General features: G+C 43.6%; 1 protein-coding gene across 4 annotated transcripts in view; it reads left to right on the forward strand.

Moving 5' to 3' along the window:
* Positions 1-23,265, forward strand: part of PACSIN2 (protein kinase C and casein kinase substrate in neurons 2) — a 136,484-nt gene that overhangs the window by 30,058 nt on the left and 83,161 nt on the right. Inside the window, exon 1 of one of the 4 annotated variants that reach the window (XM_072843649.1) lies at positions 20,801-20,978. The exons of the other annotated variants lie outside the window; for them this stretch is intronic. The gene's annotated coding sequence lies outside the window, so the exon portion shown is untranslated. Of the gene's footprint in view, positions 1-20,800; positions 20,979-23,265 lie in introns of those variants that run through there. 4 annotated transcript variants of the gene reach the window in all.

Raw genomic sequence — 23,265 nt, forward strand, 5'->3', positions numbered from 1 at the left:
GCTCATGTTGTGATCTCAGGGTCATGATATGGAGCCCCATGTCAGGCCCTGTGCTCAGCAGGGAGTTTGTCCCTCTCCCTCCGCTCTTCCTCCTGCTCCCCCCCCAATAAAAAAATAAAAATAAGGTAAAATGTTAATCTTATTTGAAAACATCTTTGGAGAAACACCCAGAATAGTGTTTGATCAAATACCTGGACACTCTGTGACCCAATCAAATTGACACATAAAATTAATTCCATTTGTAAATATCATCACCCACACTGGCTATTGTCACACTTTTTAAAAAATTATTTTTTATTTTTTTAAACAGAAAGCATGCAAGTGTGTGCACATGGGGAGGGGCAGAGGGAGAGAGAAAGAATCCTAGGTAGACTCCCATGCTCAGCACTGCACCCAGCCAACTGAGCCTTGACAGGACCCTGAGATCATGACCTGAGCTGAAATCATCAGATGTTTAATGGACTGAACCACCCAGGGGCCCCTATTGTCATACTTCCTAATTGTACCCACCTAGTGGCTGTCAAATGTTCCTCTCATTCTGGCCTTAATTTATGGATGAGGTTATGGTTACAGATGAGGTTATGGTTACAGATGAGGATGAACATGTTTTGATATGGGTGTTAGCAATTCATGGGTTCTCTTTGGGGATATGTCCGATGAGTCTTTTCCTGTACTTCTCTTTGGATTGTCTGTATTTTTCTTATTTATTTGTGTTGGTTCTTCTTCATTCTGCATAGTGGCCAATTTGCTGGTTCTATGAGACACAGATATTGCCTCTACCTTGTCCACGTGTTTTTATTGTCATCATGCTATCTTTTTAAATTTTTTTTTTTTTTTTAATTTTTATTTATTTATGATAGTCACAGAGAGAGAGAGAGAGAGGCAGAGACACAGGCAGAGGGAGAAGCAGGCTCCATGCACCGGGAGCCTGATGTGGGATTCGATCCTGGGTCTCCAGGATCGCGCCCTGGGCCAAAGGCAGGCGCCAAACCGCTGCGCCACCCAGGGATCCCTCTTTTTAAATTTTTATTTATTTATGATAGTCACACAGAGAGAGAGAGAGAGAGAGAGAGAGGCAGAGACATAGGCAGAGAGAGAAGCAGGCTCCATGCACCGGGAGCCCGACGTGGGATTCGATCCCGGGTCTCCAGGATCGCGCCCTGGGCCAAAGGCAGGTGCCAAACCACTGTGCCACCCAGGGATTCCCTCATCATGCTATCTTTTGTTAAACATTTTTAATTTCAGTGCAGTTTACTATATTAATATTTTCTTTAATGATTGGTACTTTTAATGGCTTTTTATTTTTATTTTATTTTTTAAAAGATTTTATTTATTTATTCATGAGAGACACAGAGAGGGGCAGACACACAGGCAGAGGGAAAAGCAGGCTCCATGCAGGGAGCCTGACGTGGGACTCAATCCTGGGTCTCCAGGATCATGCCCTGGACCGAAGGCGGCGCTAAACCTCTGAGCCACCCAGGCTGCCCTTTTAATGGCTTTTTAAAGGAAATCTTGGGGTGCCTGGGTGGCTCAGTCAGTTAAGCATACAACTTTTGGTTATGGTATCAGGGTCCTGGGATTAAGCCCCTTGTTGGGCCGAGCTCAGTGTGGAGTCTGCTTGAGATTTCTCTCTCCCTCTCCCCTTCCTGCTTGTGCTCTCTATCCTTCTCCCTCAAATAGATAAATAAAATCTTAAAAAAAAATAAAGGAAATCTTTTCTTGTCTTGAGGTCATAAATATTTATTTTATTATTTTTATTTAAAGATTTTATTTAAAAAAAAAATAAAGATTTTATTTATTTATTCATGAGAGTCACAGAGGCAGAGATGTAGGCAGAGGGAGAAGCAGGCTCCCCGCGGAGAGCCTGATGCTGGACTGATCCCAGGACCCCGGGATCATGACCTGAGCCGAAGGCAGACACTTCACCAACTGAGCCACCCAAGCACCACTCTCCCCCCACCCCCATTCTGCCTTTTAATAGAAGTATTTTGGTTTTAACTTCCTTATGAGTAAACCAGAAAGACAGCGTATCTCTATATCCCTTAAAATTAGTATTTTATGGTGAGCATGTGATGAGAGCTTAATAAATACTAATAATTGAGTATTGGTATTCGGTTTGAATGAGTTAGTTAAACTCACTCAGGTTTGGACCTGTGAGAGAGTGTCATGATGGGACTAGATACCCCTTTCATAACAGGCATAGAGGATATGGTGGAGTGTAGCTCCTACGCAGCACTAGCCAAGTGGATTTGCTGACTCTCCCTGACTCACCTTCTGGTGCAGCCTCCTTGAAGGTCAGCTGGGTCTGCAGAGCAGATATCTGTGCTCCAGATGGCTGCCTTGCATTGGTCTGCAGTGGAGAGAGAAGGAAAAGAGGCCTAATTTCCATTGCTTATGATCTTTTTTTTCTTTTTATTTTGTTCCTTTTTTCTTTAAGGTTTTATTTATTGATTTATTTGAGAGAGAGAGAGAGAAAGAGTGAGTGAGCACACAAGCAGGGGGAGTAACAGGCAGAGGGAGAGGGAGAAAGCAGGTTCCCCCCGAGCAGAGAGCCTGACTTGGGGCTGGATCCCAGGACCCTGGGATCAAAACCTGGGCTGAAGGCAGACACTTAACCAACTGAACCACTCAGATGTCCCATTGATGTACAATCTTATATTAGTTTCGGGTGCACACATAGTGATTTGACAATTTTACACATTATGCAGTGCTCACTCACCATAGTAAGTGTAGTCACCATCTGTCAGCATGCAGTGTTGTTACACTATTATTGGCTGCATTCCCTATGCTGTGCTTTTCATCTCTGTGACTTATTTATTTTATAACTGGAAGTTTGTTCCTTTTTATTTTTTAATTTATTTTTTAAAAAGATTTTATTTATTTATTCATGAGAGAGAGAGAGAGAGAGGCAGAGACACAGGCAGAGGGAGGAGAAGCAGGCTCCATGCAAGGAGCCCTATGTGGGACTTGATTCCAGGTCTCTAGGATCAAGTCCCGGGCTGAAGGCAGACGCTTAACTGCTGAGCCACACAGGCATCCCAGTTTGTTCCTTTTTAAAGATTTATTTTTATTTATTTTAGAGCGTGGTGGGGAGGGGCAGAGGGAGAGGGAGAGAGTCTCAAGCAGACTGTGTCAAATATGGAGCCCATTGAGCCCATCGTGGGATTCAATCTGAGGACTCTGAAATCATGACTTGAGTCAAAACCAAGAGTGGGACCCTTAACTGATCGAGCCACCCCGGCACCCCAGAAGTTTGTACCTCTTAATCTCCTTCACCTGTTTTGCCCATCCCTGCACCCACCTTCCTTCTGGCAACCACTAGTTCTCTGAATTTATGTCTTTGTTTCTACTTTTTGTTCTGTTTTTTAGATTCCATGTATAAGTGAATCATATGGTATCTTTTTCTGACTTATTTCACTTAGCATAATGCTGAGTCCATTCATATTCTTGCAAATGGCAAAATCTCATTCTTTTTTATGGGTGGCTGATATTTCTGTGTGTATCTAGGTACAGATACATATATCACATCTTTGTTACCTATTCATCTATTGATGGACACTTGGGCTGCTTCCATGTCTTGGCTATTGTAAATAATGCTGTAATAAACATAGCAGATGCATATATCTTTTTGAATTAATGTTTTCTTTTTCTTGAGTAAATATCCAGCAGTAGAATTCCTGGATCATATAGTATGTCTATTTTTAATATTTTGAGGAACCTTCATAACCATTTGCCACATGGTTACACCAATTTACATTCCTTTTTTTTTTTTTTAAAGATTTTATTTATTTATTCATGAGAATACACAGAGAGGAGAGAGAGAGAGAGAGGCAGAGACACAGGCAGAGGGAGAAGCAGGCTCCATGCAGGGAGCCTGATGTGGGACTCCATCCTGGGTCTCCAGGATCACGCCCTGGGCTGTAGGCGGCGCTAAACGGCTGAGCCACCGGGGCTGCCCCCCAATTTACATTCCTACCAACAGTGCATGAGCATTCCCCTTTCGCTGCATCCTCACCAACACCTGTTTCTTGTCTTTTTGATTTTAGCCATTCTAACAGGTGTAAGGTGATACCTCATTGTGGTTTTGATTTGCATGTCCCTGATGGTTAGTGATGTTGAACATCTTTTCATGTATCTGTTGGCCATCTGTATGTCTCATTTGGAAAAATGTCTATTCAGTCCTCTGCCTATTTTTTATTTTTTATTTTTTTGGTGTTGAGTTGTCTAAGTTCTTTATTTTGAATATTGGACCCCTTTTCAGATAATATCACTTGCAAATATCTCCTTCCATTCAGTAGGTTGCCTTTCTGTTTTGTTGATGGTTTCTGTTTTTTGTTTTTTCTTCGTCATGCAGAAGCTTTTTATTTTGGAGTAGTCCCAACAGTTTGTTTTGCTTTTTCCCTTGCCTGAGGAGACATCCATAAATATGTTGCTAAGGCTGATGTCCAGGAGTTTACTGCTTATGTTTTCTTTTAGGAGTTCTATGGTTTTGAGTCTCATATTTAGGTCTTCAATCCATTTTGAGTTTATTTTTGTGTACCGTGTAAGAAAGTCATCCAAATAGCTGTCCAGTTTTCCCAGCACCATTTATTGAAGAGCCTGTCTTTTCCCCATTGGGTGTTCTTGCCTCCTTTGTCAAAGAGTAATTGACCATATAAGCGTGGGTTTATTTCTGGGATCTTTATTCTGTTCCATTGATCCGTGTCTGTTTTGGTGCTGGTTCCATATTGTTTTGATTACCACAGCTTTGCAGTGTATCTTAAAAACCTGGGATTGTGATGCCACCTTTGTTCTTGCTTATGATCTTTTTTTTTTTTTTTTTAAATTTTTTACTTATTTATGATAGTCACAGAGAGAGAGAGAGAGAGAGAGGCAGAGACACAGGCAGAGGGAGAAGCAGGCTCCATGCACCAGGAGCCTGATGTGGGATTCGATCCCGGGTTTCCAGGATCGCGTCCTGGGCCAAAGGCAGGCGCCAAACCGCTGCGCCACCCAGGGATCCCTTGCTTATGATCTTTTAATGATGATCTCCACCTAGGGGCGCCTGGGTGGCCCCGTTGGTTGAGCCCTTGCCTTTGGCACAGGTCAGGGTCCTGGATCGAACCCCGAGTAGGGCTCACTGCTCAGTCTGCTTCTCCCTCTCTCCCTGCTTCTCCCCCCTCCAGCCTCGCTCATGCTCTCTCTCAAATGAATAAAGAAAATCTTTAAAAAAATATTTTATTTATTATTTCATGAGAGAGAGACAGAGGGAGAGAGAGACAGAGAGAGAGAGAGAGAGAGAGACAGAGGGAGAAGCAGGCTCCATGCAGGGAGCCCTACGTGGGACTCCATCCCAGGACACCAGGATCACGCCCAGGGCCAAAGGCAGGTGCTTAAACCGCTGAGCCACCCAGGCTGCCCAAGAAAATCTTTTCTTAAAAAAAAAAAAAAAAAAAGAAGCTTGTATTTGGTCACTGACCTCTGCCCTCCAGAAAGAGCACTTAACTGTTTTCCCCTGGGGAGGAGTTAGGCATCCTCAAACAGACCAGGAGCATCAAGAGAAAAAATATCCTTCTGGAGCACCTGGGTGGCCCAGTCAGTTAAGCATCTGACTCTTGATTTTCGCTCAGGTCATGATCTCAGTGATCTCAGGGTCATGAGATCAAGCCCCGCATCCAGCTCCTTGCTGGGCATGAAGCCTGCCCCCACCCACCCACCTCCGTGTGTATGCTTTCTGTCTCTCAGAAAAAGAAAATAAAATCCTTTCTCATGGAAATCAGTGGAGAGGTAGATGGAATACAAATAAAATTCGTGTTCAATTGATAGAGGAGTGTGTTGCATGTGTACCTGTCATCTGGTGCTCACAAGGAAGAGCTATGAGGGGACAAAGGTGCTGGCTCCTTGGTGGAATTGACTTTTTGTTCTGTTGTACCTAGGTCTTGGTGGGCCAGATGGAGGGCAGCCAGAAGGAGAGTGGATAGAGGGATTTGGAGGGTCCTAGACCAGGTGTTTTGTATCATTTAATCCCCTCAGCAACTTGGAGGGGGCTGCTGGTCATCTTTCCACAGTTGAGCAGCCCACCCCCTGGGCATCTGGGGAAGGCTGCTGGGCCCAGCCCTGGTGTAGGGCTTGCCAAGCCTGGTGAGCCTGGGCACATGGCCTGAGAGCTTGCCCCTGAAGTCTAAAGTGTGAGATATGTAAAGTCCAAGGCATATTTGGAGAATTTCTAATTCGATAAAACATTTAAAAAACGAATGGAAAAAGCATATGTGGCTTTTTCTCAATGTGAAGTTGAAGAACGAAGCCTCAGTGGAGGGCTGTCGGTCAGTGGCACTGTCGTACAGAGTCCTGGTTGCATAATTTGGAGCACTGGGGAGGTTTTGACCTGAATTTTGCAAGACATTCTTCAATTACTGGATAAACAAATAATGAAGCTGCTCATCGATGAGAGACATGGCAAATTCTGTCGTTTGTAAACTGTTGTTTTGGAGAACAAGGACAAGTTTTTTTTTTTTTTTTTTTTGTCTTTTTTTAAAGGATTGTTTTTAAAAAAAAAAAAAAACACTGCTGGTTGTCTCTTTCAGTAACTTTGTTGCAGGGCACTTGGGCAGGAATATTTCACATAAATTCTTCCCTGGGCTGACCTTTAAGTTCAAGACATTTGCTCAGGTGCCCAGGCAGATATCTGGCTGCTCTAAGGTGTTTATTTTGTGTCAACTCCAGCCATAAAAGTTTTCTTAAATCTGGTGCAGAATGAATTAAATCCCCACATGTGGTTTCTAATTTGAAAACCCAGGTGTGTGCTTTTGTTTCTAGAGGTGTCCTGTTTTCAAATGTAGGAAGGTGCTCTTACAAAGCAGCACACTAGTTATATTAAGTGCAAAGCAATTTAAAAGCAGGAGTGAATTTTCAGTTCTTGTGAAGCCGTAGGCTCAGTCCTTCCCAGCATGGGCTCCTGGTCAGAAAGACCAAGCCGACTCCTGTTTCTTCCAGCCCATTCCCTGTGCAGAGCTACAGTTTCAGATTTCCTCCTGCAGCTCTGACCGCAGTTCATCTTTTCTCTCCATACATAGGAAACTCTTTTTTAAAAACAGAATCATCACTGGGTGGTATGTATTATTGCTTTCACTCCTTGAGGCAGCAGACCCTCACGACCTGCTGAGTGAATGCAGAGAGGTGCCAGAGGGGAGAGGCTAGGTGGGAAGAGGGGCAGTGGGAGCCTGGACCTGTGCCTGGCCAGCCCTGCGAACGGTGGGGTGGGGGAGACCAGGCAGGGCAGCCTCGTGGTTTGGGGGTCACTTCTGCCAACCCAATTGATTATCCCAGTCAGACGTTCTGTGTCCTGTGGCATGCCCCATTAGCCGCTTTGGGTGGCCTTCGGCTCACGGTTGGGGGGGGGCCCTGCTGTCATTTCAGGGTGCTTACTTTCTTTGAGACTGTTTAGCACATTGTTTTATTTCTTTGTGTGTCATCTTCTCTGGCTGGACTTTATTTATTTATTAAGTAAGGTCTATGCTCAGTGTGGGGCTCAGTGCCGGGCTTGAACTCATGACACTGAGACCAAGACCTGGGCTGAGATCAGAAGTCAGAGGCTTAATCGGCTGAGCCACCCAGGCCCCCCCGCCCCTGCCCCGGGCTGAATTTTAAAATGAAGACCTCGGGGCACCTGGGTGTCTCGGTTAAGTGTCTGACTCTTAATTTTGCTCCTTGTAGGTGGGCTTTGCAATCAGTGGGGAGTCTGAGATTCTCTACCTCTCCTTCTGTCCCTCCCTCTGCTCGTGCTCTCTCATTCTTTCTCTCACTCTAATCTTAAAATAAAACGAAGCCCACATTGCTGTTGACTCCTTCTTGTGAAGGATATAATGAATATTTATTAGCCAGTTAAATTTTTTATGTTCTTCTGTGATAAAAAGTTTTTATTTTGGAAAAAAAAATGTAGGTATACAGAAAAGTTGCAAAGATAATACAGAGCATTCTTATATACTTTCCCCTAGTTTCTCCTAATGTTAACATATTATGTAACTACAGCACAGTTGTCGAAATGAAGAATTTCCCGTTGGTGCAGTGTTATTAACTAAACTACAGACTTGACTTGGATTTCACCAGTTTTTCCACTGAGATTCTGTTCCAGGATCCAGTCCAGGATAGCACATTGAGTTCAATTGTCCTGTCTCCTTGGTTTCCTCCATCTGTGACAGTTTCTTTTTCACGACCTTGACAATTTTGAAGAGTGTCAGTCGGATATTTTGTGGAATGTCCCTCAATTTGGGTTTGCCTCATGTTTTTTCTCACATTATTGTATTGGACTTAGGAGTTTTGAGGAAGAATACTGCAGAGGCAAAGTGCCTGCCCTATCACCTCAAATCAGGGAGTACAGTGATGTCAGCATGATTTAGCCCTGGTGAAGTTCACCTTGTGGGCTTAGTATTTTTTATGCCTTGGTTTTACACGTTTTACATGCACTCTGGTTCCCCATAAAGTTGCCATTCCTTTCAGGTGAGGACCTCTGTTCTGCTTGCTTTATGCCTCCCCTTCCCTGACTGAGGATTCGTGCTGTGGACTTGCCGGGTCACATAAAAACACATTTGGACTGCCTTGATTCCATGAGTATTTAACAATTTTCACAATCACAAGTGAAACAAGATTGGTCCTATATTGGTAATTGTTAAAACTAGGCATCATTGTTCTAGTCTCTACTTTTTATACGTACGACATTTTCCATAAAAGATGAAGGGGAAAACATTTCCAGTCTACAGATATAATGAATCCCAGATTGTTTTGATAGTGTAGGTGTTATGATGTTGGTTGTTGCCAGAGTTGTTCAGGCTGTTACTCATCTTAAAAGTATTTGATTCTTCCCCCGAGGCCTCCATAGGAAGAAAAACTTGTGTGTAAACCCATGTTAAGTGGTACTACTAGTAATTATATAAAAATAATATTTCTTAACATCTTGGAGGAAGAAAAATAATTGGTGTGCCATCAGAAAATAATTCTACATAGAATGAGGTTACAAATCATTTGGAATTCATTTGTGGAACAGAAAGAAAATCTTTACTATTTATCGTCATTTTTTTTTTAAGATTTTATTTATTCATGAGAGACAGAGGCACAGAGACACAGGCAGAGGGAGAAGCAGAGAGAGGCAGAGAGAGGCAGAGACACAGGCAGAGGGAGAAGCAGGCTCCATGCAGGAAGCCCGACATGGGACTCTATCCTGGGACTCCAAGATCATGCCCTGGGCCAAAGGCAGGCGCTAAACCGCTGAGCCACCCAGGGATCCCTATTTATTGTCATTAATTTGTTGGAAAGAGCATCTGAATCTAACAAATTTGTTTTTTTTTTTTTTTTAAGGTTTTATTTATTCATGAGACAGAGAAAGAGAGAGGCAGAGACACAGGCAGAGGGAGAAGCAGGCTCCATGCAGGGAGCCTGATGTGGGACTCGATCCCAGGACTCCAGGATCATGCCCTGGGCTGAAGGCAGCGCTAAACTGCTGAGCCACCCAGGGATCCCTGAATCTAATGAATTTGGACACGGTCTATTATATGTGCACAATTTTGACATTACAAACTGTGAGTCTGGTGTTAAATAAATGTAGCAGAGAAATACCGATACCATTTAAAGATCCTAGTTAACCTTCCTGAGCCTCAAGACACTTTTGTTTTTTTAAAGGAGTTTATTTGAGAGAGAGATCTAGCAAGGATGAGTGGGATGAGGGACAGAGGGAGAAGCAGATGCCCTGCTGAGCAGGGAGCCTGACATGGGGCTTGGTCCCAGGCTTCGAGATCATGACCTGAGCCAAAGGCAGATGCTTAACTGACTGAGCCACCCAGGCACCCCTCAAGACACTTTTTAATATGTAGGGAATTGTAAGTGGATTTTGAAGGGGAGTGTACTGGGGAAACAAGCACAGAAGGACCCAGGGTCTGGGTAAGCTTGCTCTTTGAGTTCCCCTCCCATTAATCTGCAAACACATGGTCACAGAGTGAGGGTTTGGGAAAATGAATGCTGTCACAAAGCATAATAAGTACACTCAGTGCCACATATTAAGTCCACATCCTGGCCCTGGAAGTTAGTACTCTTGACTCTTAATAAAATATCCCCCAGCCTTAATCCAAGCGCATAGGTCCTGTCACAGGACTTCTGACCTATCAGAGGTCTTTGTACAGATTGGCATGTGTATGTTCATTGTCTGAGTTTGGTGGTCACTCAGCTCTGTGGGTCACGTGTGCTGTTAGAAGCGCTGGGATCTCTTGCCTCCTCTTAGGAAAGGGGCTGTATGGCTGCTGTCTCCCCTTTCTCAGGGTTATCACTGGGAGGGTCAAGTTGTGAGAGCCTGAGAAGTCTCCTTTGCCTGCGTGTGGCTGGCACTGAGGAGGGGGCCCTTCATTTGGTCCTGTTCATCTGGTAAACTAAGGTGTGCTTATTCTGCATATTGTCTTCCTTAGACCTACCTCTGTATGGAATTAATTTGCATGACGTTGAGGTCTTAAAGAACCTCTATACTGTGAATGAGATTATTGGTCTGAGGCTGGGACCAGCATCTTCTGCTTTTGGATGCAGCTGGAGAGCCTTGACGCCTCCTGGGACTTAAGTTTGTTTACAAAAATGGTTCATAAAATCTCAGACTTTATGGAGTGAATTGTGGGGTACACACAGGAATCCCATCCCTTGGCTTTCCCACATGAAATATTGCATTGATGAAGCCTGCTGCAAGGGTACTGCACCTCTCTTGATGATGAGGTATCGGGCTTTGGTTAATAAGCATCTTGTTCTAGGGTTTATCCAAAACGGGATTTGATGGAAGTCTTGCAGGCAGGGGTGTACCCTCTATATCTGTTGGAGCTCAGAGATTGGGAGTGCTGTGGTCCTGAGCGCCTTCTGTGTGACAGTGGTCTCTCCACAGCCCTTCTACTTGCTGCCATGGAGTCACCCATCTGGCTTTAAAATCTCGTAAGGAACTCAGTGTATTTCTTCATTCTAAAGTCAGTGCATGGACTCTGTAAAATACAAGTACAAATAATCAAAAGGAGAAAATCACTGTCAATACGTTGACGTACACTTTCCCAGATCATTACATTTACTCACAAATGTGATTTTTAAAAATAAATACGATCATAGGATTTAAACTGTTTTGTAACCTGTCCTTCTTTACCTTACTCTCACACATGGGAGAAATGTGTTCCTCGTCTATACTCTGTCTTAAGCTGGGTCACCTGTCACAGATGCACAGCATCTGCTGCCAGGCCAAGCAGCTTGCTTTCTCCCTGTGACTCCTGCCAGGTGGCTTGTAGTGTGCCCTTGAGACTTGTTCTGGACTCGGCACTCTCTGCCACTTAGCCCAGTTGGACTCTTGGCAAAGTCCCCTTACTTTATTTTCCTTCACAAGACTTTTGAACCAGCCCCGTCCATGCCCATACTTTGTTCCTTGTGATCACTATGGGTGTGTTCCATTCAGATTGTGTCATTGATTCCCTGATTTTCTGACATTTATTTAATTGATTTCCTGCTGTCTCACTTTCCTGGGGGTTAGCCTTATGCCTCTGCCACCTAAGTATGTGCCTTCCGTATTTTGACCCTATCCCTCCAGAGACCTCTTTGACCCTTCTGTGACATTAGCCATGATCAGTATCATTGGGAGTTTCCAGTTCTGTCATCGGGATGACTTCACTGGCTGCCATTTAAAAATACCCTACCTGTACATTGTCTCATTTTATCTTCACAAGCCCTGGGTGATACTTGAGGCTGTCTTCACCTTACAGGTAGAGGAACCTAAAAGCTTGCCAGGTCCTTTATCTGCTCACTGCCTATCTCTGTTGCTTGGCCCCTCTCAGCTCTGTGTTTCCCATGTGGTGTCTGTGGCGATCGTGTAGGGGACCAGCCTCTAACCTCCTCACTTGGCAGTACCTTGTCCCATGTCAAAGAACAGTTGGGAGCATTGTGATTGTTTAAGAATAGTAGACTTCAGTTTCAAATAGTTAAAGTAGAAGAAAAACATAAAATTTGTAGAATGAGATGCACTTTTAAGTTTATAATTGGTATTCTATTTATAAGATTATTTTTGTATTTATTTTAGAGATTGCATGATTAGGGGGAGGGGCAGATGGAGGAGAGGGAGAGACAGAGACTCTCAAGCAGACTCCACACTGAGCATGGAGCCTGATGGGGGCTTGATCTCAGGACCCCAAGATCATGACCTGAGCCAAAGCCAAGAGTCAGTTGCTTAACCATCTGAGTCACCCAGGTGCCCCAATTGGTGTTCTATTTTAATCACATTTCAGACCTGCGAATGGAAGCTTTTAGGGATTAGAGACCATGTCTTTTAAGTTGAATTTATATAACACCAGTGCTTACAGACTTTAGATTCACTCATTAAACTCTAAATGTATACTAATTACATGCCAAACTGAAGTATGGTATTCTTTTTTTTTTTTTAAAGAAACTTTTTTTTTTTTTTTTAAGATTTTATTTATTTATTCATGAGAGATAGAGAGAAGCAGAGACCCCAGACAGAGGGAGAAGCAGGCTCCATGTAGGGACTCCAGGATCATGCCCTGGGCCAAAGGCAGGCGCTAAACCACTGAGCCACCCAGGGATTCCCTATTCTTTTTTTTAAAAATATTTTATTTATTTATTCGTGAGAGGCAGAGACACAGAGGAAGAAGCAGGCTCCATGCAGGGAGCCCGACGTGGGACTCGATCCTGGAACCCTGGGATCACATCCTGAGCCAAAGGCAGACACTCAACCGCTGAGCCACGCAGGCATCCCTAAAGTATAGTATTCTTTTTTTTAAGATTTTATTTATTTATTCATGAGAGACACAGAGAGAGAGAGAGAGAGAGAGAGGCAGGGACACAGATGGAGAAGCAGGCTCCATGCAGGGAGCCCGATGTGGGGCTTGATCCTGGGACTCCAGGATCATGCCCTGGGCCCGAAGGCAGGCGCTAAACCGCTGAGCCACCCAGGGATTCCCCCAAAGTATAGTATTCTTGAGTACGGGTGCAGAGGTCCCCTATTTCTTGGTACATTGGGATTGTTGATCTTTTTTTTTTTTTTTTTTTTTTTTTTTTTTTTTGTTGATCTTTTTTTAAAAGACTATTTATTTGACAGAGAGAGCGCGCAAGTAGGGGGAGCAGTAGGCAGAGGGAGAAGCAGGCTCCCTACTGAGCAAGGAGCCAGATGTAGGGGCTCAATCCCAGGACCCTGGGATCATGACCTGAGCTGAAGGTAGACACTTAACCAACTGACTGAGCCATCCAGGTACCCCAATATTCTTGGTCTTTTCCCATCTTTCCTCTCTTCTTTATCCTAAGCACTGGTCCAAATGGAGAAGAAGTAATGGGAGCATTCTGGAATGCTAGCGATCATGATTTCCATTTATTTATATATTTATACCTCTCCTGGTTTCACAAAGAGTTTGAGTTGGTTGTTTGGGACTGCCAAAAAGAAAAAAAAAAGGCAGAACTGAATTCTTCCTTTGCCATCTCCAAAGCAACGACAATAAAACATGTTTATTTCTGATGAGGACCTCGGAGGTCACCAGCAGTCTCCCACACCATCCCAGCATGCTTGTGGGACCTGACAGGCTCTGCTGTCAGAGAGAACCCCATGTAGCAGCTTTATGCACTGTGACTGCTGTGTGACGTGGGCAGGCCACTTCCCCCAGGGCTCTAGTTTTCTCATCTGAAAAATGGGCATAGGACTCTCACTTTGCAGAGTTATCATGAAGAGTCATTGCATGTAAAGAAACTGGCAAATGTGTATAAAATATCATAAAATAGTCCTTATTTTATCCTCTATTTGGAGGGTTTCTTTTTTTTTTTTAATTTTAAAGATTTTATTTATTTGAGAGAGAAAGCTCGAGCAAGGGGAGGGGCAGAGGGAAAAGCAGGCTTCCCATGGAGCAAGGAGCCCTAGGTAGGCTCAATCCCAGGATCCTGGGATCATGAGCCAAAGGCAGATGCCTAACCAAATGAGCCACCCAAGCGCCCCTATTTGCAGGGTTTCTAAACATCAGTTCATAATGGTATTTTTACTGCCGTGGTGCTAAAATAGCAACATTGTAATTCTTTACAAAGCTAAAGATATTTAGTTTGAGGCTTTTTTTTTTTTAATTTTTATTTTTTATGATAGTCACACAGAGAGAGAGAGAGAGAGAGAGAGGCAGAGACACAGGCAGAGGGAGAAGCAGGCTCCATACACCGGGAGCCCGATGTGGGATTCGATCCCGGGTCTCCAGGATCGCCCTGGGCCAAAGGCAGGCGCCAAACCGCTGCACCACCCAGGGATCCCCCTAGTTTGAGGCTTTTGATATATTCTGAAGTTGTATGATTTGCTTTTTAGTGTTAAAATGCCTTTTTTATTATTTAAATGCCTTTGAAATGAAATAATGGGAGGTGATTGGTCTTTCTTTTTAGTGCTCTCAATGGACAAAATAAAGTTGGCAGCCTTGCACTGGGCGCTTCTGCCTTCAATGGGATACCCTGGTCAGTAAAGCTGGGGGAGGAGGAGGCTCCAGCCTGAGAGGCGAGTGACACAGTGCCTTCTTTCCCTGACTCAGCTCAGTGCCCAGTCTCCCTGGGGATTTCTCAATCCACCCCATTTTCCTACACCGAGCTCCCTGCTCAGGTCTGCTGTGCAGCACTTGTCACACTGTGAGGTCCTCTGGGTGCTTGTCTCTCTACCCTACTGAACTCTAAGTTCCGTAAGGGTAAGTGTGGGGGATCATTTAGCTTGTAACTTCCAGAGTCTAGCATAGAGAGGGCACATAGAAATAAATGAGGGGGAAAATCACATCAATAAACCTCCAATAAAACATGAACAGAGCATATCTCTAACTTTATTCCTGAAAGTATCCCCAAACTCACCACAAATCTTATTCACTCCTTTTTGAATTTAGAGCTTCCTTCAGGGATCATTTTCCATCTTCAGTGTGTTGCCCAAGGAAGACTTGAGCTGGTCCCATAATTGCAAGTGACATCTTAACCACTGAGATGTTGTTAGGAGCCCAGGTATATCTTCTCACGGTGGCATTTTATAAAATGTGTAAGAAAAGAAATTAACATATTCTTCATATCACATTGGTGCTTTGAAGTTTTTCTCAACTGGGCTTTCTGCTTTAATTAGTTTGGCTTCTTTTTTTTTTTTTCTTTAGCTTTGGGCAAGTGCCAGGGAAGCAAAGAAGCTTATATAAAGGGTTTTAATTTCTTTTTTTTTTTTTTTTTTTTACTTTGCCAAAGATAGGATGGGTACTTAGTTCAGCTTGTTCTGGCACCTTCTTCTTTGATTGAAAATGTTAGAAATTTGGCTCAGTTTATTCCCTTCTATATATATGTTTGGGAAGACTAAAGGCAAAATGGCTCTATTTATGTCTTGTTTCATGAAAAATATGAAAGGCTAACACATAGGATTTGAACAATAGCCGCTACCCTCTCCCTTACCCAGAAAAAAAAAAAAAAAAAGATTGACCTATCAGAATGTTTTATATAACCTGTTTAAATTCTAGGACTTAAGATTTACTTATCATTTGAAGAAAAAGAAAAACTAATACCTATCATTATGGCATTAGATTTACTTGTTTACTGACTGTCAAACAGCCATTGGAGCCTGTCACTGAAAGCTGCCATTTCTAAGTCGCTGGCTGATGTTATCACGCTTTTACTACTGTGATATTGGAGAGCTGAGTTAACCTGGTTAGAAAGTGCACCGTTCAGGTTCATCAGAATCATTAGTGTATGTTAGAGGATCAGCAGATCCAAGAACTGAGACCCAGTGCGATGAGGGTACGCTGGCACTGTGCAGAGCTTGGTGGCATCTTGCAGGCCAGTCCTTGGTGAAAGGCAGTTGCTGCTGTGCTGCCCATGGGGGTGGGGGGGCAGTTCTCTTGTTTAGGCTCTGCAGTGGGCTTCTCTCCTGTCTTCTCTCAGTCGTTCCCCTTCCTCTTCCTTTTCTTTTTATTGAGATCTTAATTTACATACAACCAAATGGACCCATGTAGAGACTTCAGCAAATGGAGATGCCTGTGTAGCCACTGTCCCAAGCCAGACAAAGAACATTTCTGTCACTTTAGAACTTTTCTCATGCCCTGTACAGTCAGCCTCCACCCGGCCCCTGGTCCCAGGCAAACATTGATCTGTCACTATGGATTTGTTTGGCCTGGTTTAGAATTTCATGTAAATAGAATACCCAGTGCACCCTTTTGCATCTGGCCTCTTTTGCTTGCTGTGAAGGTTATGTGATTTACCCATTTGCATCTGTCAGAAGTTCATTCTGTTTAAGTGCTGAGGTGTTTTGTGCTGCTTGGTGATGCTGCACACAGCTGTTTCCATGACCTGTATGAAGTGGTTGGAGGAATCAGGGCTCTGTGGAAGTATGTGCATGGTCTGTTTGCAGATCTCCTTCCCCCAACTCTCCTCAGCAATTGAGGAAGGCTGGGGGGAAGAGTAGAGGAAGTGCCTTGCCATCCAGGCCATCACTAGTCCCAATGGTCCTTGAAGAGTTTGGCTTCTCAGAATAGCTCTATTCTGGTTATCTCCAGCCTCTGGTACCAGATACAATCCTGGTTTGCCTTTTGGGAATTGGGGAGATGGGGGTTCCTAATGATGTGAGGCTTTGTGACCACAGGGCCTCTTCTAGAGCTTTTGCATGACTTCCACCATCCTGGCAGCTGCTAGACCACCTGGCTCTGTGTTTAGGGCTTGCTAAGTTCAGGGACATGAGAACCGTGGAGCCCATCTAGCACGAGGTGGCCAGGTACCTCCACCTGTCACACCAGAACCTCCACCTGCCTTTGAATTGTCTGGCTATTCCCTGGCCGTGTCCGGGCTCAGCTGTTAGCTTTAGTCGAAGAGGGAGGACTGATGCACAGAACTGCAGTTTGCGCTGTTTTATGAACAGCCTGATTCCTGTGTGCCCATAACCTCTTTAAGAATCACCTTGCCAGAGTCACTGGTTGTTTCTGGCTGGGGAAAGACCAGGGAAGGGGGGAGAAAGAGATGGCAGCTAAAGTGCATGGGGTTTGTTTTTGAGTTGATGACAGTATCCTAAAATTTACTGGGGTGATGGTTGCACAGCTCTGTAAATACACTAAAAACCATTGAATTATGTACTTTAAATGGCTGAATTGTATGGTATGTGAATTACATCTCAATAAAGCTATTTTAGAAAAAGTGTGGCAATAAAGCCAGAGCAGACTGATAGAGGAATGGGGGGGGGGGAGTCGCATGGTGAAAATTTTATTCTTTCCCCCATGTGACACAACCTGTTGCCAGAGATCCTCGTTCTTCCCAGGTCTAGTTCCGAGGCAGGCATGAGTGTGGTACAGAAACGATGGGCTTTGAACACGTCAGGCGGACCTGAGTTCGAATCCCATTCTGCCATTATTTGCTGGATGATACTAAGCAGGTTGCTAAGTTTCTCTGGTGGTTTCCTTTCTGTAAAATGGGGTAGAAGTACCTCTCTTACTGCATCTTTCAGAAGAGCTCAGCAAAGGCAGCCATTTGCACCATGTGCCGACCCTAGAACAGAACAGCGGTATCAGAGAGAAGCAGCTGGTCTGATGTGGCCCGGATGCCTGTGCCTCGGGCTCGCTTAGTGACAGCTGCACGTGCACCCAGCATTGGTCGAGGACTGATGTCCTGAAGGTGTGGGTAGTCTTCAGCTAATTGGCTGGGTTTTGTTTTGGAATTTTTTTCCTGCCTTAATCTGCATGGTTTGAGTAATCGTGTGGGAAGCTCTTGGAGAACCCGCTCCTGTCCCCACTACCTCCCACCCCCCACTTGGTGAAGCCTTCCCTGACACCCCCTCGCCCAGGTCACCGCTCCCTTCACTGTGTTCCTTTATCCCTGGGTGCTGGCAGTTCTCAGCCTGTGCCGTTTGTATTTACTTATACATCTGCCCTGCCCGGACAATTCGGGGCAGGGACGTTGGCTTTTACCATGGGGGCCCTGAGGCCTCAAGCCCTGTGCCTGGCACTAATGTTTGTTGAATGAATGCCCAATGGTTTCAAGTCTGGTGACAGAAACCAGATTGGAACTGGAAATACCAGTTTAGGCACCACGTGCTGCAAGAGGTTAGCTGTTGGGTTTCCCTGGAGCAGTGTTTCTGTCCTAGTACTGCCTTAGGGGGCAGGACAGCTGCCTGAGCCAGTCTTGTCTTCTGCTAGAGGGGTGCAGGGCAGCTGGTTTCCAGCTAGGAAGCCCCCACCTGAGGTGATGGGGCGGGGGAGAGAATGCCCCAGCCACCCTGGAGAGCTGGGTTCATTACCCCATAGTCCCACTGCTCTCTGTATTCTCAGTTCACTTCAAATCAGATTTTATTATGTGGCAGCTGTATCCAAGACCCACTTCTAATATACCAAGGGAAACCAAGATGGAGAGGCAGTGTGGTGTAGTGGCTAATAGCTGGATTCTGGAGCTGACTGGGTTTGGATCCTGGCTCCACACCATGTGCTGGCTTTGGGATGCAGGGCAGGTAATATAACCTCTCTGTACCTCAGTTATCTGAGCTGGAAAATGGAAGAGGTGACAGTCCCCTGATAGGATTATTTTCATGATTAACCATAAAATAACCATTATATAAATATCAAGCAGCTTGTGTTTGTTGGATTACGATAGATAGATAAGTAGGTAGATAGATAGATAGAATGAGTGAGGGTCTTAAAAAACCAAAATGAGTAAATCTACCTTGCTGTGATTGTCCTCTCTCATAACCAAGAGCCTTAAGTAGGACTCTAGGGCAAAGAAGAGTTTTTGGTCATGCTAGCTGATGAAAAGGAAAAGTAGATAATCAGCTTGCTCCGCCAGAACTCAAGTGCTTATTCTTTCTTAGTGGAAGGAAATACGCCCAGCAAAGGACTTTTGTGACCATATTTTTGTGCTGCTTAAACTTAGTTGAAATGCTTGGGAAGATAACTGCCAGGCTGTTCGTTTAGGAAGCCTGACTGTGTGTTGTGGTCAAGTACCTGAAGTAGTCTCCAGAAACCTTATTCAGCCTTTTCCAGCCTTAGTGTCCATCACTGGACAAAATGAGCGTCAGAGCCATTCAGCCCCCCAGCAAGCCCCGAGACGAAGCAGCTGGCCTCCCTGCAGAGCAGTGTTGGCCTCTCTGTGAGGGTGCGTGGGACCTAACTAGGCGGACTGGGAATACAGTGAGGTTTGCGATGGGTTGTCTTCTGTGGGTTGTTTTGGGGGCAGTTGGGGGGGAGGGTGGCATAATAATTTTCTAAGTGGTATGAATTATTATCATATGTCAAATAATTGACCCTTGTGTTGAGATGGTCTTTGCTTCATTGGTGTTTTTCCATCAAAGAATTTCTAAACATGGATTTTGGAAAGATATTTTTAACCTATTTTGTTTTGTGTTATCGAGTCAGGCTAGGGGGCCCATGTTGCAAGGAGAGAATGGGCGGGCTCTGTTCTGGCCACCATCACTTCAGTGCAGCATCTAGCTTGCCATGGCGTTGGGAGTGCACATGAATCTTTTGGGAGGGTACTTCGGGGAAACTGAGCTTTTGAAATATTCGTTTCTTATGTTTTTACAGAGTGGTTTCAATACCTGCTCTTTCTTGTAGTATTTCTAGTGTTTCTATTTTTTGATATTGCATACTTTTTTTTAAAGATATTTTTTCCTTTTTTTTTTTTAAGTTTTTATTTCTTTATTTATGAGAGATGCAGAGAGAGAGGCAGAAATGCAGGTAGAGGGAGAAGCAGGCTCCTTGCAAGGAGCCTGATGCGGGACTTGATCCCAGATCCCGGGATCACACTCTGAGCCAAAGGCAGAAGCTTAACCGCTGAGACACCCAGGTGTCCCTGTTGATACCTTTTAAAAACACTTTTTATTGAAACAATATACATACAAACATACAAGTGCACATATTTTAAGTGTGTTTAGCAGTGAATTTTCACAACTGCAGCTCATGAACAGCTCAGGAAATAGCCTTGCTCAGAAGCATTCCTGGGAACCCTTTCCTGCCTGGTCCTTATTCCATTCTGTCTTGGCTTCAAGCCCCATAGGGTAGTTGTGCCGCCTCTTCACTGTATCTAGAGGGAATTCTACTGTATGTATTTTCGTGGGTGCATACATTTTAAAATGAATCAGGACTTCTTTCTCCTCCCCTAAAATTATTTATTTATTTATATAAATAATACACTTATATAAATAAATATATGTATATATATTTTCTTTTTCTTTTCCCTTTTCTTTTAATTTGTTGTAAAACTCTAGGAAGAAAGGTGTTTTGGGATTTGGCATTTCCTTCTAGGGGCTCACACTTGGATATTTGAGTGCCTTGGGGGAGGCAGTCATGCTGCAGAGAGGCTGGGGTCTCTACCACTGAACCTGCATGTGTCTTCCCATGCATCTCCCACTGTGGAGCTGCTTTGTCTTACTGTGTGGAGTCACAAAGAGAAGTTGAGTTTTACATGTAGGGACAGTGTAAGATCATCCTGTGCAAGGAAGTCTCTATATTACATTAACTCCTGTGACGCCTGGCACCTTAGCTCCAGCACAGGTCTTTTCTCCCTCCTAAGTGGAAGGATCAAGTACAAGGAGAAATCCTAGGACTATCATATGCAGTGTAAAGTAGTTTATATGCAAGTTGATGTTGGGGAGGGAGGGAGGGTAATAGGACTTCTGTTCTCAGATCTGCTCTCTGACTTTATCTCAAATCCCAAGATTTCTGTTTGGCCCCTCTCTGAAAGGAAAGCGCTTTTGAAAAGAAAAAAAAAAAAAAAAGGAAAGCTCTTCTGTGATTCTGTGATGGTCCCAGCAGGCCTGGAGCAGAGGTCTGAGAACCTGGTGCCTGTTCGGTGCCTGCAGCAGTGTAGGGGACTGGCCTTATCTAGCTGCAAGGAGCCGGCAGCCAACAGGAAATGATGAAATGTGCTGGGAGAATTCGGCTGGGAGCTGGAGGTCAGACATACCAGCAGGGTTGGAAGGAGGCAGGTACGGAAGCTGATCTGCAAAGTGAGGCAGTGAAGCTGGCGTTTGACAGCAAAACGTGAGTGTGCTATTTAAGGCATATATTTCCTTTAAGGGAGACCTTTTTAAAAGCAGAGTTTTCATTGATTTTTTTTTCTTCTGAAGAGTGTTTCTGAGTGTTTGATTTAGCAGAAATCTCACCTATTAAACACACTTAGTTTTAGAGCTCCTTGATGGAAATGTTCACTCAGTTCAATATTAACCGAACGGTGTGTAGTGTTTATCCAAAATGCTTTGAGAAAATGTCAGAGTAAATGTTTGATTTCCTTGGTAAATAGATTTTGGCCTAAACAAATGAAAGACGTGCTTTATAATTTTTACTCTGGTTTTAGAACATATATACATGTTTCATTCCTAAATAGATGGAATAAATTAGAAACTTTGGCATGGCTTAGGCCAGCTTACATACTTCGAGCTGTATTGTTTTCTTTCTGGGGAGCTAAATGAGTTACTTGAGTTAACTATTAATAGAGGGTTGGTTTCTTTTCCTACTGTCAGGCACTCTGTCTTTTACATGCTGCCATTTCCTTTCTTAAACAGCCAAATCTAACCTACAAACACGGAAATGGGACTCGGGAGAAAAAGCGAACAAATTAGCTTCTCCGGTTGACACTAATTGCTGTTTCATGGCCGTCTGCTCCAGACTCCCAGAATTAGCATGTGGCTTTCTCCAAGGCCCCCTCTGCCTTCCTCCTCCGGCAGTTCTTTCTTATTCCTCTTTACAGCTGGACCCGGTGCCCTCTGCTCCGTCTGACTGCTGGTCACTAGACACTATGCTTTTATTTTTAGTAAATAGCAAAATGTAAAAGTTTTATTGTTCCAACAACTGAGAAGCCTTACGTGTGTATTTCTTGTTTCTTCTCTGGAAGTCATATTCTGGAATTGAAAAATTATGGTTCCTCTTCCCTCCTTTTTGTTTATGTAGTACTGTGCTTCTAATTAGAGTGTTTTTAAAAAATCCTGATACTTGAGTGATCCATCCACTAAGGGAATATGCTTTTGAATTATTGCTGTGAACATTTGAAAGGCAGTGTCATGGTCTTCCTTCTGTTTTTTAGAAAGTGCCATACCGGTACAGTCTATGCCACCTAGAGAAGTGTATTTTTCTTGTTAGGTTGTTACTGTATGATTTGTGTATTTCTGATACTTTTAGGTTGTGTTTTCTTGTTTTTTAGAAGTCCCTTGAATATGTGATATTTTTCTCAGACCTTAATGAGGTCCAAAGGTTTTGCCCTTGCTGTTGTAATTCTAAGTATCTCCTCAAATTCTTTGCTTCTTCATACTAAGGTATCTTACTGAATTCTAGATGAACTTTAAATGCTGCGTTTATAAAAATAATAGTCATAACTTCAGACTGAACATATCTTACAGGTCTGAGATTTATTCCAGTAGTAAGATTCATCCTCTCCTTACCTCTTTCTTTTTATGCATCGTTATTGACTTGTCCAAGGTCACACAGCTTGTTGGTAGCTGAGCTTCTAGTCAATATTCTAGACTGGCTTCTGGGTCACCGGCCTTTCTTCTACCAGCTTTCTCCACATATTGTCTCACAATTAATAGGGCTTGGCTAAGAATGACTTTTTTCTTTGATGAATCCCATTTTCATTTGTTTGATTTTTCAAATATTCGGTTTTTCTGGAGTAACTTCCCTAAGTTAGTACCACTAGGCAAAGTATACAGTGAATTATCAGAAGCCCAAAGAAATTGACATCTCTCCCTCTGAGAGAGATTTTTTTTCTTAAAAAATAGAGTTCTCGACTATGTAAAGTTTTTCTTGCTTTGCCACTAAACCGTGCCTTACTCAGTTGTTACTGTTATAAGCATACCTCATTATATGATTACCTGCTAACTGAGAAATCCAAACTTAAACTCATAGCCATTACAAGAAATAGACCAAAGTACTTGGTTCTTTGAAAGAGGATTCTTTAGGATCAGAAAGAAAACCCTCAAGTCTGGGGGCATTTCAGTCCCTCTGAGGAAGTATCCACAGCATTAAGTCTGGACTGCCCAAGTTTTAGAATGTGGCAGACTTTAAAACAATACTCTATCATGTGAAAAAAAAAAAAAAAAAAAAGAGGGTAATGATTTAATATATGAAAGTGGAATTTATGCACAACTTTCCAGAATCAGTTAAAAATAGTCTCTCCTAAAAATTGATTTGACTTCTTCTGAAATTCAAGTCTGGGAATTAGACGCGAATAGAGGCCTGAGAGCAGTGGGTAGAGTCACTCTTCTTAGACCCTGATGTGGTGCCACTGTCCAGAGTCACTTTGAATTCCTTGCAGAGGTTCACAGAGTGGTAGTTA

This window comes from Canis lupus, chromosome 11 (assembly GCF_048164855.1).
Source record: "Canis lupus baileyi chromosome 11, mCanLup2.hap1, whole genome shotgun sequence".
In the NCBI taxonomy this organism is placed as follows: Eukaryota; Metazoa; Chordata; class Mammalia; order Carnivora; family Canidae; genus Canis; species Canis lupus.